The sequence below is a fragment of the Balaenoptera ricei genome, chromosome 16 (assembly GCF_028023285.1).
Source record: "Balaenoptera ricei isolate mBalRic1 chromosome 16, mBalRic1.hap2, whole genome shotgun sequence".
In the NCBI taxonomy this organism is placed as follows: Eukaryota; Metazoa; Chordata; class Mammalia; order Artiodactyla; family Balaenopteridae; genus Balaenoptera; species Balaenoptera ricei.
In genome coordinates, this window is record NC_082654.1 from 110,317,393 (window position 1) to 110,332,125 (window position 14,733).

At 45.7% G+C, this 14,733-nt stretch overlaps 1 long non-coding RNA gene across 1 annotated transcript; it reads left to right on the plus strand.

Moving 5' to 3' along the window:
* The first annotated feature begins 1,088 nt into the window (after positions 1 to 1,088).
* On the plus strand, positions 1,089 to 14,544 carry LOC132350985 (uncharacterized). Its single transcript, XR_009498065.1, has 4 exons — positions 1,089 to 1,108; positions 7,944 to 7,965; positions 14,024 to 14,217; positions 14,359 to 14,544. It is a non-coding gene; the product is annotated as an uncharacterized LOC132350985 (long non-coding RNA).
* Positions 14,545 to 14,733: the final 189 nt, after the last annotated feature.

Here is a 14,733-nt window from a genome sequence, read left to right on the forward strand (position 1 = left end):
TTGGACACTTCAGGAAGATAAAAGCTGCCTGTTGGGGGTGAGAGAGGCCAGTGGGAGCGGGGGGAAGAGGCAGGCCTGCGGAGGTTCATCCTCACCACCGTCCAGTTTTAAAATCTCAAGTTTGCTCTCTTAGGTCCCTTGGCTTTGAGTCTGTCCCGATAGACACAGGGAAGGCTCAGCACCTGGGAGACAGGTGGTCCGGGCCCAAGCAGAAGAGCTGCAGCTTCTCAGATGAGTTAGAATGAGCCACAGCCCAGGCCTCTCTCTAGTTAAGCGGAGGCCATGCCCCAGTTTTGTAACACTCGAAGGCGGAGGGTGAGGAACTGGCCCTGATCTGCATACAGTGGGGACGACTGCAGGCCCAGGTTCTAGAACTGAGAACCCACTGCCTTCCAAGCAGCTCAGAGGCCCTGGGGAGCTCACCCCATATGCCCACCCTGCTTCCTGCTCCTCTGAGCCCAGCTGCAAGCCCAGCTTCCCTCAATTCACTCCAAAAAAGTCCCATTTACCTGTCCTCGGCCAACTCTCCTCTACATGGCAAGTTCCGTCTTCCAGGCCGGGAAGGGCCACTGTTGACATCACCTCCGCAGAGGGAGGAGAGACACCGAGAAGAGGTGAGTCAGTGATGTCGCCACGTGCCCTTGAGGCCGGAGGGGGTTTGTTCTCCTGCCAGGTGCTCTGCATTCTTTGGTGCTGGCTCAAGCCACGGCCCTGGGGCACCAGTCATCCTATCCAAACAGGATGGGGTAAAGTCACTCTTGGATGCCCACGATCTCACTGATTAGTAAATCCGAAGAACACGTAAGATGAAATGTACAGCCATCTCAAGTGGATGAATTTATTTACGCATTTAGTGAGGGATTTTCCACTGCTTTCTACATGAGCAAGAGGTACAGGCTGGCTTTGGATGGTGTCTGATTAATGAGAGGCAGATTTGGATAAAAACATTGTAAGGTCTAGAATGTCTTGGATGCTATTCACGGTGGAGTCATTGGAAGTTTATAATTAAAAGGAAAACAAACCCGATCTTTTTGTTCCTAATGCTTTCTGGTGGACGTTAACAGTTGGCTTACAGATTCAGCAGACGCTGGAGTTTCCCGAGGCTGTGGTGAGTAGTTCTGAGGACCGGAATGCTGGCTGAAGCGCGTGGGGTCCTTTGTTTACCAGGGCCTGTCCTTGTCCTTCTTCGAGGTGTGGCAGGGCCTCTGGTCATCCCCCATCTGTGTCCTGTGGCAGGAAATAAGGACGCAGGGGCAGGGCAGCCGGGAAAGGGCTGAGGGGACCTAACCTCTCCCTTTTAGGTTCAGGGGCCTCCCTCAAAGCAGCCTGTGTGAGAAATGGACCCGTTTCTCAGTACCGCAAACGGGGACACCCAGCACCGTCCCCTCATCCCAGCCAGCATTCCTCCATCAGCGGCCCTCACTGCGAGGGTCTACGTACGAGACACTGGTGGGTGGGTGTTGCAGGTGGTCTCAGGGCCTGCGAACCACAGCTTGGGGCTGGTATTTAAGTTGAATTAGGGAAGTAAGACACGTGCACAGAAGTTCCAGAAACATCGAAGGAGTGTGGCCCTCACTGAGTATGGTGGTGGGCAGGCTTCAAGAGCAGCTGGGGTGGGAGCTGGTACTTGCAGGATTAAATTAGGACACCGGAAGATGGGAGGGTGCTTTGGGCATGGCCAGAAAAGGAGGGACACTTGGGGGCGGGGAGTTCTCAGCACAGCGGCCCTGGGGCCGGGCGGGGCGCAGGGGGAGATAACGCGGCCAAGGCACGTTCCAACCAGCCTTTGGGTGTCCTGGAGAGTCAGGCTAGGGGGTTGGACTAGATTCAGAGGGGAACCACGAGAAGGTTTCGTAAGGAGGGTCAGCTTCAATGAGGCAGTATTGATGGACAACTTACCCTGTTCCAGGGACTATGGTAGATCCTGGGCGTTCAACCATGAATAAGACATGGTGTTTGCTCTTAGAGACTTTCTAGTTTGGGGGACGTGAGAGATAAGAAACATACTTTCGGTAAGTGATCAGTGCAGTGGTAGAAATATAACCAGGTGGAAGGCAATCAATGCAGCCAGTTATCTCTTTGAAATCTATCTAGTCATTCTTTGTGTTTTATAAAAAGAAGAATGAAATTTCCCCCAACCTCCCAAAGACCACCGCTGCTGACACTTTGGAAATATTTCTGAAGTCATTTTTTCCTGCCTTGGTTTTTATTTGGTTTTAACATTGTGGTAATCATACCAGGTTTACAATGTGCTGTCCTGCTGCATGGAACATTCTAGTTGTCTCTTTTTCTGCATATTCAATTTATCCTGGTTCTTGTGAATGTTCTTTTTTTTTTAAAATACAGCAGGATCTTATTAGTCATCAATGTTATACACATCAGTGTATACATGTCAATCCCAATCGCCCAATTCATCACACCACCACGTATTTTTACATCTATTTCATGAAAAGTCTCACTTCCCTGCTTTTTTTTTTTTTCTTCCTTAGCAGCAAACTTTGAAAATGTAGCTTCTCTTCTTTTCTTCCTCTCTCTCTGTCTTTCCCTCCCGTCCTCTTTTCCTTCCTTCTTTTCTCTTCCTTATACTTTCTAGCTCCCTCCTTCCTGCCGACCTTCATTTCAAGCCTCCCTTTCCCGAGTCAGGAAGGGACATCTCTTTCAAATCTGCAAGTATCTTTGTAAGACACACACCAGAGGACTTCTCGAAAGCCCGAACTCCAAGAAGTTTTGAGGCCCCTGCTGGGCAGAGGAAAGATTTCTGCTGATGGCAAGACTGACCCGGGGGAGCTGGGGCTGGTGGTTGATTGCTCTAAACCACGGACAGTTGTCAGGATGGAGAAAAGGGGAAGGTGAGACCAGGCAGGGCCTGAAAAGGTGTTTCCTGGATTTTTCAAGACCATAGAGTCTCAGAGAGAGGGAAGTAGAACATATTCTATTTAGAGAGGAAAACAACGTGTTGTCTGTCAACTACGCCATGGGCCCACACTTGGAAAGGGATGTTTAATATTACATAGTGTTTACAGCAATGTTTCTTAAGAACCGGTTTGCCTGTCCCTCGCTTGGTACCATTCCTACGTAGGTGTACACAGCCTCTCTCTCTCTCTCTCCTCCCACACCCTCTCCCCTAACCCAGTGAGATTTCCAAAAGAACCTTTGTTCAGTCATCGCGATCACAAGCTCTCTTTGTCCCACGTGCCTGTCACTGTTCCAGGACCTTGTGTGTGTGTTTCTCACGACATCACCAGGAGGTAGCCGCTTTCATCACTCACAGACAGGTTCCTTCACTCGTCCAAGGTCACAGGTGTGTGTCAGAGCCTGGATTTAGACCCAGGTCAAGTGACCCAAACCCATCCTCTCAGCCACGGCACGGTTCTACGATTTCTCTGTTACGCATTTTTCACTTCACTGTTTTTCAAATAGAGGGTAGGATTCCAGTGGGATACATGTGATGCTCAAAGCTCTTTCAACTTGAACGTAGATTAGGGACCAAGACTCTAAATTCTCTGCAGTTCAAGTTGCGGAGGACTGCTTTTTCAGGCCAGGTATGGAACAACTCGGGAAAGCTCCTTGCCTTTTCCTGAACCATCTGGAGAACCGCTTGGAGCTTTGCCTGAGCAGGACGGCCTGGCCTCAGAGACGTCAAGGCCTTGGGTCCCTCTGACATCACGACCCAGGGCCCCAGAGCAGGGACAGTGCACTTTGCTCTACCCAGAAGTCTGCTGCAGCCACTGGTGTCTGTTCCCGTGGAGTCCACTCCCCGCGCCCCGAGCCTCTGTTCCTGTCTCTTTATCAACTAGCAAAGGAGGGTGTTTACGGAGGAGAGAACTGTGTCGGGAAGAGGAAGTCACCATGGTTGATTTCTGAAGATCCCTCCCGTGTGCCTCCCTCCTGGGCCACCCTGAGGGACTTTCACTCGGTGTTGCAGCCCTGCCTGGAGTGTACCTGCTCCCACCTGCCACGTGCTTCCTGCCCCAAACGTCAAGGTTTTCATTTGACCAGGATATCATGAGCTGAATAGAATTAAAAACAGCCAAATACCATCTTGTGTACAGTCATTTTCTATTTTCTGAAGTCATCACGGAAACCTCTCCCTAACGACGCCAACCTCCGGATCATACCAGTCGCCGAGGAGAAACTCCGTCACTGCAGGAACCAACCACAGTGTAAATCAGCTCGCAGTCCGCGAGAGCTCGCTCACCCTCACGCTGTCCGCAGCCCAGGTGGGTTTTTCCATCACATGCTTTTTTGGCAACAGGGAGCTGGGGCAGAGGGAATACTCAATTCCCTTTCCCAAAATACCTCCAAGGCAGCCACGAGGGTTCAGAGGAATGCTTATTTACACTTGCAGGAGCCGGGTGCTGGGCTTCTGGCTCCTGAGTGCCCTTGACCCTGAGCTTGGGCTGTGGGCAAGGCCCAGCACGTACATATCATTAACAGATCCTTCCTGCTCCCCTGTTGTATCTCCAGCTGGGTGGACGACCATGCTGCAGCCATCGTCCTAACCCCCAGAACCTCAGAATGTGACTGTGTGTGGAGATGGGGCCTTTCAGGAGACGATTAATGTTAAATAAGGTCATAAGGAAGCGGGCTCTAATCCGATAGGTTTGTCCTTAAAAGAAGAGGGACAGAGAGAGACCAGAGATGCCCATGCACTGGAAGATAGGCCACATGAGGATACAGAAGGCGGCCGTCTGCAAGCCAAGGAGAGAGGCCCTGGGAGAAATCGAACCTGCTGACACCTTGATCTTGGACTTCCAGGCTGTATTTTGAAAATACAATTCATTTCATAATTTGGGTATTTACTGGATTTTGTTTTTTCTCAGATAACATAATCCCATATCTCAATAGATCATGGCTATCAAACTTCAGTATGATTTCTTGACACGTTTAAGTCTGTTTTTTTTTTTCCTTCTAAATTACCTATCCCTACGGTTATTCTTTTATACTTGTTGAGTATAGAGTTAATTATTGTCATATGCAGCGAGTCTCTGCTTTTTATCAAGTTATATTCCTGGAAAGTTTATGACAAAGTGAATTGCCTTAAAGTAGATTCTATTTTACCATAGGAGCAATGATATAATTGAAAGTTTTATTCTTGATTTAACATCAGATGACTTTTAGATATGACCATAATATGTCACAAAAGCAAAAACACAGCTGTTTGAAACCTCTGTAATTGATTGCAAGAGGCAAATGAATGCCCAAGCCATTTAGAAGGGGATTAAGTAGATTATAAATATTTTGTAATAAAAAGGGCTGTGTGTGTGTATAAAATAGAAAAATTCCTTGTTTTTTTTCACCTTTTCCCTGACAGTCCATTCCACACACTGGCACCGGATTAATCTTTATAGACGACTCCAAGTTGACAGACCTTTACTAGTTCCCCTTCTCTCGTAGGATTGAGTTGAAATCCTCGAGCGTGGAAGATGCCCACACGGGAGCCTCAGCCGCCTCTCCTCCCCAGCCTTAGCTCACTGTTCAGCCAACTGGTCAGCAGCTCCGTGTCCTTCACACACATCGCCATCTTCCTGCCTTGGTGCTTTTGTTCTCTGCCTGCTCGACCCTCGCCCATCTCTCCACCCACGCAAATCGCTTTCCTCCTTGGAGGCTCTGCTCCAGTCCCTGTACCTCCCAGACCTACACAGCCCCCCACCCCCCAAGCCTGGGGACTCATGCCGGACCCTGGTCCCTGGTCGGTGGGCCATCTTGCGTCTCCCTGGGGCATCGCTCTATGCTGTTTCTGCCGTGTTGCACCATCCAGGCTGGACAGCCAGTTCCATCCACCGGTGTGCATCAGTAAAGGGAAGGGAGAGACACCAACCTTTGCTGAGCACCTAATATGTGCCAGGCACCATGTCTGGCATTTCTATACACGTTCTCTCATTGAATCCTACAACCACCTTATGCGGTCGGGATTAGTATTTCCAGTCACATCTGACAGTACAGAGGCTAAATAACTTCTTCAACTAACTCGGCTCAGAAGTGATGCAGCCATAATTTAAACCCAGAAAGTACACAGGAAGAATCTAAAACTAGAAATCAGGAGATCTCCAGTTCAATTAACCTCTCTGAATCTCATTTTTGCCCATGAATGAAGACGGCTAATAATATCCGCCTCTTGGAAATGTGTGAATTCACGGAAGACATACTTCTGAAAGGCTTTATCAGCCGTCGTGATACCATTGCTCCTGACGCCTAACACTCTTCAGTAAATGTGTGTTGCTAGATGGTTTCTATTTCTTCCTGTAAGAGTTGCCGTACCTGTCTCGCCTGCGGTGCCCACTGTCTCCCTGCTCTGAGCTGGTAACAGTAATATTCGTGTTTTCAACTTGGAAAAAGAATCATGCCACGATCTGCTAAGAAGCATTTCCGGGTCCAGAGTGATCAGATAGGCAACACTTACCTGCACACATTTGCAAGCATTACTCAATGTCCTCAAGAGAATTCCTCCCAGCATTTTGTCATCTGCATTGGAGAGTGCTAACAAACTCTAATGCTTAACGTCAGTTTGCTTCTCCTTGAAAGATAACAATGGTCAATAATCATGGCTGTGTCTCCTACTTGTAGGGCTCACTTAAATGGGCTGAAAACCCTTGAGATGGGGGTGATTATCAACCTTTGCTCTGCAGAACAAGCTACCTGAGAAAAGTAGTATTAGTCACATGCGAAGTCATATATTTATTTATTTTTTTAATTCATTTTATTGAAGTATAGTTGATTGACAATGTTGTGTTAATTCCTGCTGTACAGCAAAGTGATTCAGAGATACATATATCTATATATAGATATATATACTTTCTTTTTTAATATTCATTTCCATTATGGTTTATCGCAGGATATTGAATATAGTTCCCTGTGCTCTACAGTAGGACCTTGTTGTTTATGCATCCTATATATAATCGTTTGCATCTGCTAATCCCAAACTCCCAGTCCATCCCTCCCCAGCGCCCCCCCCCCCCCCCCCCCCGGGCCCTGCAACCACAGGTCTGTCCTCTGTGTCTGTGAGTCTGTTTCCTCGAAGTCATTTATTTTTGCTAAGCATTCTGTTGTTCCTTTGCATGATAATGGTAATTGAGTTTGGGCTTCTGACTTATCATTCCACACCTTCTGAGTGTTTTGTGTACTACTTCAGCATCTTATAAGGGCTGAGTTTCTGTTGTTTACTTGGGTCTTCAGGTTTTCTTCTTTGTCCTTGTCTTTTCTTTCGTGATTACCCAGCTTAGTTCTTTGCAAACCCATTTTCTCTATTTATTCTCATCACAGTATGATTTTGACCCTCAGCTTTCCTATTTAACCTTTCAGAAATTTCCCGAAGCAGACTCTTCTCGTCCTGCTGTAATTAGAGTTCCTGTCTCAGAACTTGCCCCGTCTGTAATTCCTCTCCTGCTTGTAAATTTCCTTTCATTGAAAGGAGTAAAATCAGTAACTCTTTCCAGGTCTTAACTGTAGTTCTAATAACTTGGATTTTTTGGTAGGAAACTTGCTTACCCTTCGGAGTTCCTTTTCTACCACAACTGGTTGCACAAAATTAGACTTATTTTTAAGATGGAGTGGTCCACAAAAATAGGCACCAACAATTCTGGTGCAGAAAGTTGATAACTTCTAGATACAGATTTGATTTCTCTATCCTACATTCCTGTTCTATAAGATTGCCCAGTGATCAGAACAGAAACTTTATTCAAACAAATCCACTCTATAGTATCTATAGTATGCAACCTTTCCCTTTCTTGTCCAATATAAAAGCCTTTTCCCCTCTGCCTAGTTCAACTGTTCATAAATATTAATCGGTCCCATGGATTCAGCTTTCTATTAATAGACACCTCTGTGGATGGACATCAGATAGTTAATCCACTTTAACCAGTCTCATCAATTCTCTTTTCTGGAGAATGCTTGCTTTAGAGAACTCAAAGGAAACGCATTTCTCTTTCTGCTTTCTTTGGCAGGTCTCCCAGGGAAGAGATGAAGGTGAGAGGAGGTCCAACCCACCAGCATTTCCTGTCATCCCCACTGTCTTTTGCCCCAGGGTACTCCATCCTGTCTGCCCATGGGGCTCAGCCCCACATCACCTGTCACCGCTGTCCACGCCACCCAGCTGCCATTACAATGGTCCACCCTTCCAGGGGGCCTGGGTGGCTGTGTCTCTTGGTGTGTGTGTCCTGCCAAGAGCCCTGCTAAGTGGACATGAGATGGGACCAGCATCGCTGGTGCGGTTGCTCATGGATTGCTGATGGACTGGGTAGGCGGGAGGTCAGTCTGACCCCCCCCCCCTTGCTGTGGGTCGTAGCTCGTCTTCCTTGGTCAAGCAGACCCAGCTCTCCTCACGTGGGGACACTCTGCCCACGTGGCTGGGTGTCAGCAACATGAAAGTTCACTCGCCCCCTTCCTTTGCTGACTCTGATAGACAGGTCTCTTGTATAGAGGGGTCCTCTCCTTCTGTGGGACCACCTGAGGCAGAGAGACTGTTTCTGAGCTGCTTGAGGATAATCTCTTTGGGAAAATGTTTGCTGAGCGGCTAGCAGAGGTGAGCCTTGTGTGACCTGAGAGGTAATTAGGTTACAGGTGTCCAGCAGACCCACTTGTGCCTGCTGTTCTGGAATGAAAAGCAGACGGGTAAATAGAAGAAAGAGGTGTGTACAAGGTTACAGAACAGAGGTCGGTGGTGAAGGTGAAAACTGAAATTCAGATTTCACACAATTAGAGTTCTCCCCCTCTCCCCCAGCCAGGGGAATAATGAATAAAAGATAGTAATAATAATGGTAATAATAATAAACCCATGTACACTGTTTTATGTGTTAGGCATTGTTCTCATGGTTTAAATATATTCACTCATTTACTTATCATATCAAATACAATAGTCCCCATTTAACAGATGAGGAAAAGGGACATTCAGAAGTTAGGTAAAGTGACCAAGGTCATGAGAGAGAGAGTGTGCGGGACCAGGTCTCAAACCCTGGCAGTCTGGGTCTAGAGTCCACGGTCTTACCCAAATGTGCGTGTTTGTGTTCGTGCATGCGTGCACACGTGTGTGCGTACATATGTACGTGAAAGAAAGAGAGAGAAAGTCTTCTCTCAAAGACAGACGTGGAGATGGTGATAAGCATATGACTCCTATAGTTCCTCTCCAAAAAATATTCCCAGACCAAATAATGGCTCCAAGAGCTACCATTATGGAGTGCCTATTCAATCTTCTTCAATTTTTTGCAATAATCCATCAAGATTTTTCAGTTTATAGATGAGAAAATGGAAACCCAGGGGAGTGAAGTGAATTGCTCAAGACCCCTCAGAAGGGAAGGGAAGTGCCAGGATAAGAGTCCAGAGGCCACTCTCTTTTCACGTAACCCAGGGACTTGTCTGGATAGGGTCCCCTTCCCTTGCCAAGTTCATGGACCAGTCATAGCTCGCAAAACTCTTTCATATTTTTTTTTAGAATTTTCATGACGCATATTATCAAGGACCCTTTATCTCTATCATCTGGCTGATAAATTTAATAAGATCTGACCTGACTCTATAGATCGCTAGAAGAACAGAATGTACACCTCTTTGCTGATCATTTCTACACGGAATATCAATCCAATATTCTGGATTCATTGACATGCACATATTTCCAGAACTAAAGAGATAACCTAATGACAGTCCCTGAGGGAGCTGCCCCAAAATGCAAGGAAAGAAGATGCACCAAAGGAATATTTCTCCTCCTTCACTTAACTTAGGGTCTGCTTGTTTTGGTCCTACCCTCCAGGGATTTTTCGGACTACCTGGGTCCTAATCTGGACATGATGAGCTAGGATCCCCTCTTGACTGGTGAACTCATGCGTGGCTTCATGCAGTCTCAATCTGCCTGGGGTTTCGTCCGAAGGATGATGAAGGCACAGGTAGCCGGGGGAGAAGCTGACGTGAGGAGGCCGCGGTGGTATGTCTCCGAAATTGTCTCCATCCTAGCTTTGTAAATCTGTGTTCAGTTTCAGGCCAGAAGGTCCGCAGGCCGAGCTGTAGGAGCTGATTCAGGCTTGGGGGAATGCTTGGTGAGAAGGGGACGGGAACATTCTGCTTCGGGGGAGAGACAGAGTCACGCAGGATGGAGGAGAGGGCTGTTACCTCCATTCTGTGGGTGTCTGGGCGCTTGCAGAGGACCCAGGTGTTCTCTGTTTGGGGTGCAGACCGTGGCCGTCAGTGGAGTTGGGGGGGGAGCCAGCGGAACAAGGGCAGGGCTGTTGGCACCTGTGAGACACGGATTCTTGGAGAGTGGGGCAGGGGACTTAGATCCTGTGCTCGCTGTGTTGGGGGAGCCATCAGAGCCTGTGAAATCCGGGCCATTACTGTTAAGGGGACTCCCAGTACCCACAGACTGTTGGAGCCTGGCCTTTATAAGAACGATACCCACACAAGTGGGGTGGTCTGTGAATACAGGTGCGGTGGATACTCCACCACCAGGCAGCCTTCAGAAAGGAGATAGGTTCACATTTGTGCTTGGGGATATAAGCACACGCTATAAGAAGATAGAAATATAGATACGTATGTCTCTTTCAAAAGATATCTTAGTGCCGTTAGTTCCAGAATCACAGATATCATCCAGGTTACAGGAGCGCTGAGGATGGACACCTGTACCCAGCGGAGTCAGGGAAGTAAAAGTGCACAGAGTAAGTCCTGGGAAAGCCGACCCACCTGGAGGCTGAGAACAGGTGGGCTGAGGAAGTGGCACGTCCATCTTGGCAGGTGCGATGCATCATTGACCCCGGGGAGCTCCCCTGTGTTGCTTGGGCAACCAGGGTAGTTTCACAGGCACCCAAATACAGGCACATGTCAAGGGCATGGGGTTCAGTCCCCAGGAGCTCAGCCTGGAGCTCCCACTCAGGCTTTCCAGTTCACCTGACACTGCCCTCAAGTTCCCAAGCAGATGTAGAGCCAGACTCCTGTGCGAGCTGGGGGCAGACGCTCCTGTGCCTTCACTAGTTCTCGGCCGACCACCAGCAGTGCTCGGCACAGCACACGTATCTGCTGAGTCTTTCATCGTAATATCGGTACTTTAATTAAAGGATCCAGAAAGCCGATTCCTAAAGGAGGCTAGTATTGAGCCAGGCCCTTATGTAACACACCTACTTGCCGTAAACAAGAGAACCAGAGAAAGATCTTCTACTGGATTGAAATTGCTCCTCCTTTTTTTCCTGAAGTTTGGACAGCAGCCTTGAAATAGTCATCTGGAAGGATGACACCATCCCGTGTTAATTTTTGTACTTACAGGCCCTCTCCCTTTCTGTTCTCCCCCTTCTCCCTCCACCTGGAACTGCTCGTCTGGGAAGGGAGTAGAGGTTTTTCCTTGGCGTAATGTGTGAGCTGAGCTCTCCCAGGAGTGGCAGCCTTGGCCGCTGCCGAAGCTTTTGGGAACCCGGTAAGGAGCCTTGATGGCAGCAAGGGAGAAGGTCCTTGACAACCTTTCCGGTCCTTTACTGCTCTTCCCAAGCCCTGATTAGCTTTGCCGGAGGGGACGTTATCTTGCAGGTTTCAGCCGCCTTCTTCATCTCGTGTCGGGGAAATTAGGAGGGATTTCCATTCAAAATGAGATAGAATTGATTTAAAAAGGAGAAGAGCCTCCCCTCTCTCATTTCCTGACACTGAGTCAAGTGGCTTCCAGAAAAGGTAGGACGATGGTTGACTTTGTCTCCTTCTGGTTCAGTCACCCCCAAACTGTACCAGTCGGAAAAAGGGGTCTCTGGCCCCCTTTGAGTGGGTTTTCTTCTTTGAGGAAGCCTGCAAACTACCCTCCCAACTGTATCTTCCTAGCTCTCTCCCCATAACATTGAGAGATTTTTGTTTCCAGAGAAATGGCTGGAAATTGCTTAGGGAAGAGGGGAGACTGATGGTGATGAAGGACTCTGGATGGGGACAAGAAGGAAGCCACCTGATAGCAGTGCTGCGGATAAAGTTCTCACGTACGCCATGGCGTCAACAAGTTAGGGAAGGCGTCAACAAGTTAGGGAAGCAGGCAGAGGGGCCCAGGTTGGTAGATGTGAGCTGCGTTAGGTGAATGCTCGCTGGACCCTCGGGAGACAGAACAGGAGACAGGACATCTCAACCAGTCTACTCTTCACCTGAAGACATGAGAAAAGTATTCAACCTCCTTATCCCATTTATGTTTTGCCACGTAATCTGTTAAGAAATGAGTTAGAGGCCTTAAAGTTTCCTATCACTTTTTTCTGTCAATTCATACTTATACTTTGAACAAGTTTTGTTTTATATAAGTCATGGCTATTGTTACTTAGGACTTAAAATGTATGTCTGTTACCCATTTCATTCCAGAAGATGATGTCCTTCATCAACAGAATATTATGTTCTGTGGCCCATGAATTCTTCCAGCCTTGAATTTTAATTTGATTGGTATTGATTTGGGGATATATATTTTCTTTTTACTTTGCGTTGATCTGGTGAATTGGGCCAGTCTTCTAATTGTTACGAGTTAGTATGCCTCTTATAGGCAGCATGTAGTTGAATTTTCCCGGACAACATAAATTAAATTAATAAAAAAATGCCCTAATGAATCAATAGCAATAGTAGATATTACACAAGTTGCTGAAGAGCTACGTTCAAGAAAGTCAGAAGGCTCAAATGGGTGTATAGTTTATGGGTAACTTTTTTCAAACTTACAAAAAAATTAATTCTCATACTAAATAAATCATTGCAGAACACAACAAAATATATAAAGCTTTCCAAATCAATTTATAACTTTGTGTAATCTTGTTACCAAACCTTGGGAACCCAGAACAAAAAAGGCAGCTACACACCAATCTCATTTATAAATACAGATAAAAAACCTTAAATTGTTTTAACAAATCAAATCCAGCAATATATTAGAAGAATAATATATCATACCAAGGAGATTTTATTCCAGGAATGCAGGGATGGTTTAATATGAAGAAACTAATAATACAATCTACCACACAAAATGGTTTGAGAAAAAAAATAATCTCAACAGATACTAAAAAAGCATTTGGTAAAATTCAACATTCATTCCCAGCAAAAGCAAATAATAAACATATACCTAACATCATAGTTAAGAATAAAATAACAAAGATGATACTGTTAAAAAAAACCAATAAGGATGTTTATTACTATCCTTACTATTAAACATTTTCCTAGAAATTTCCATTATAAGGCATACTGAGAAAATAATAAATAAAATTAAGTAAAAATATCAAAAAAGGAAAAAGTATTGCAAATTATGTGATTGTCTAGAGTGACTTGAGTATAAACTACAAAAGAAATTATCTATCAAATATATATTTGAGAAGCAGTAAAGCTGGATAATCAAAGGCATAGGCTCAGGACTGCCATTTGAAGTCTGACTCTGCCACTTGCCAGCTATGTGACCATGGACAAAGAAATGAAGTCTATTAATTAATTAAGTCTATTAAAGAAATCAACCAACTTTGGCTTTTTACTCTGAATGAAAATTCATTTGAGGGTTTTGAGCAGAGGTGAGACACCTTAAAATTAATAAACTTTTTTTTTCGGTATCATAGAATGTAAGTGGTTTTGTTTCTTTATATTTTTTGTACTTTCTATTTTTGGACCATAGCCTGTATTTTACTTGCTAATGATAAAAGTAAAGACTTTTTGAAGTATTGGGTAAGAATTATTCAAATAAATGTGCTATTAGATTAAGTTGCAAATAAAAAAATTATACTTGATTGTTCTACTCTATCAGGACTGAGCTGGAATTTAAATCAGAGAGTCTAAAAGCCAAAGAATAACAGTGGTGAACTACAAGAAAAATATCTCAAATTATTTGCAAGTCAGAGGTCAGTGCTCCCTTCTGCCTCCGCTTTGGGAAGAGTGCCCAAAGTCTTCAGGGGACACAGCATTTCATGCCCTGTCTTACTCCCATTCCCACCCTGAATAGCTTTTTTCCCAAAAAAAGAATAAAGAATACTCAATGAAAACTATTAAAATGCTTGGCAAAACTACACAGACACACACAGAGGTCAATTAAGTATAAATAGTTCATAGCAAAACTGTCTTTTTGACCCAGCCACTAATATCTACCCGGCTCCAGATTTAACTGTTTGGATGAAAATGACGGTGTAGAACCAGGACAGCCCGCCAGCCACAGAGGAGCTCCCACTGGGAGCGCTCATGTTTGTCTGAAGAATACGTGTGCGGTGCGTTTTCCTAAGAGCACAGGAGGAGATACGGATACAGACCGCCTCCCTAAACCTGGAGAAGGTGATTTTTTTTTTCTTTCATATTTAATCTTTCCACCACCAACTACCACTTTTTTTTTTGGTCTAAAACACAATGTCCACTCTCTCCACTCCCTTCTTTGGATTTTTGAAGCTATTGTTACCTTCTTTTTTTTCTTTTAAGGCTCAGCTGCTTTACGCCTGGGAAATGAATACGCTAATAACCATTATGAGAAGACAGCCTCGCCTTTTGGAGGACAAATGCTATGGGGTGGTGTAACCGCAGAGGCTCAAATCCTGGCCCTGGCATTTAGTGTGTAAGGCTTGCTACGTTCCTTCACCTTCCTGGGAATCATTCTCTCCATTTGTGCATGCAGGATGGCAGTACCGGATGCCATGTTGTTTGGTTTGTGAGAGTTAAATGAGATAACGCACTGTAACCTCTTAGACTCTATATACTTTAAGATGCTCTTGTCCTCTTGACTTAGCTAAGTGCTGTACACTCACTGCTCTTGAAGTAAAATTGGAGCAAAATATTTTGTAATGCCAAAATAAAAAC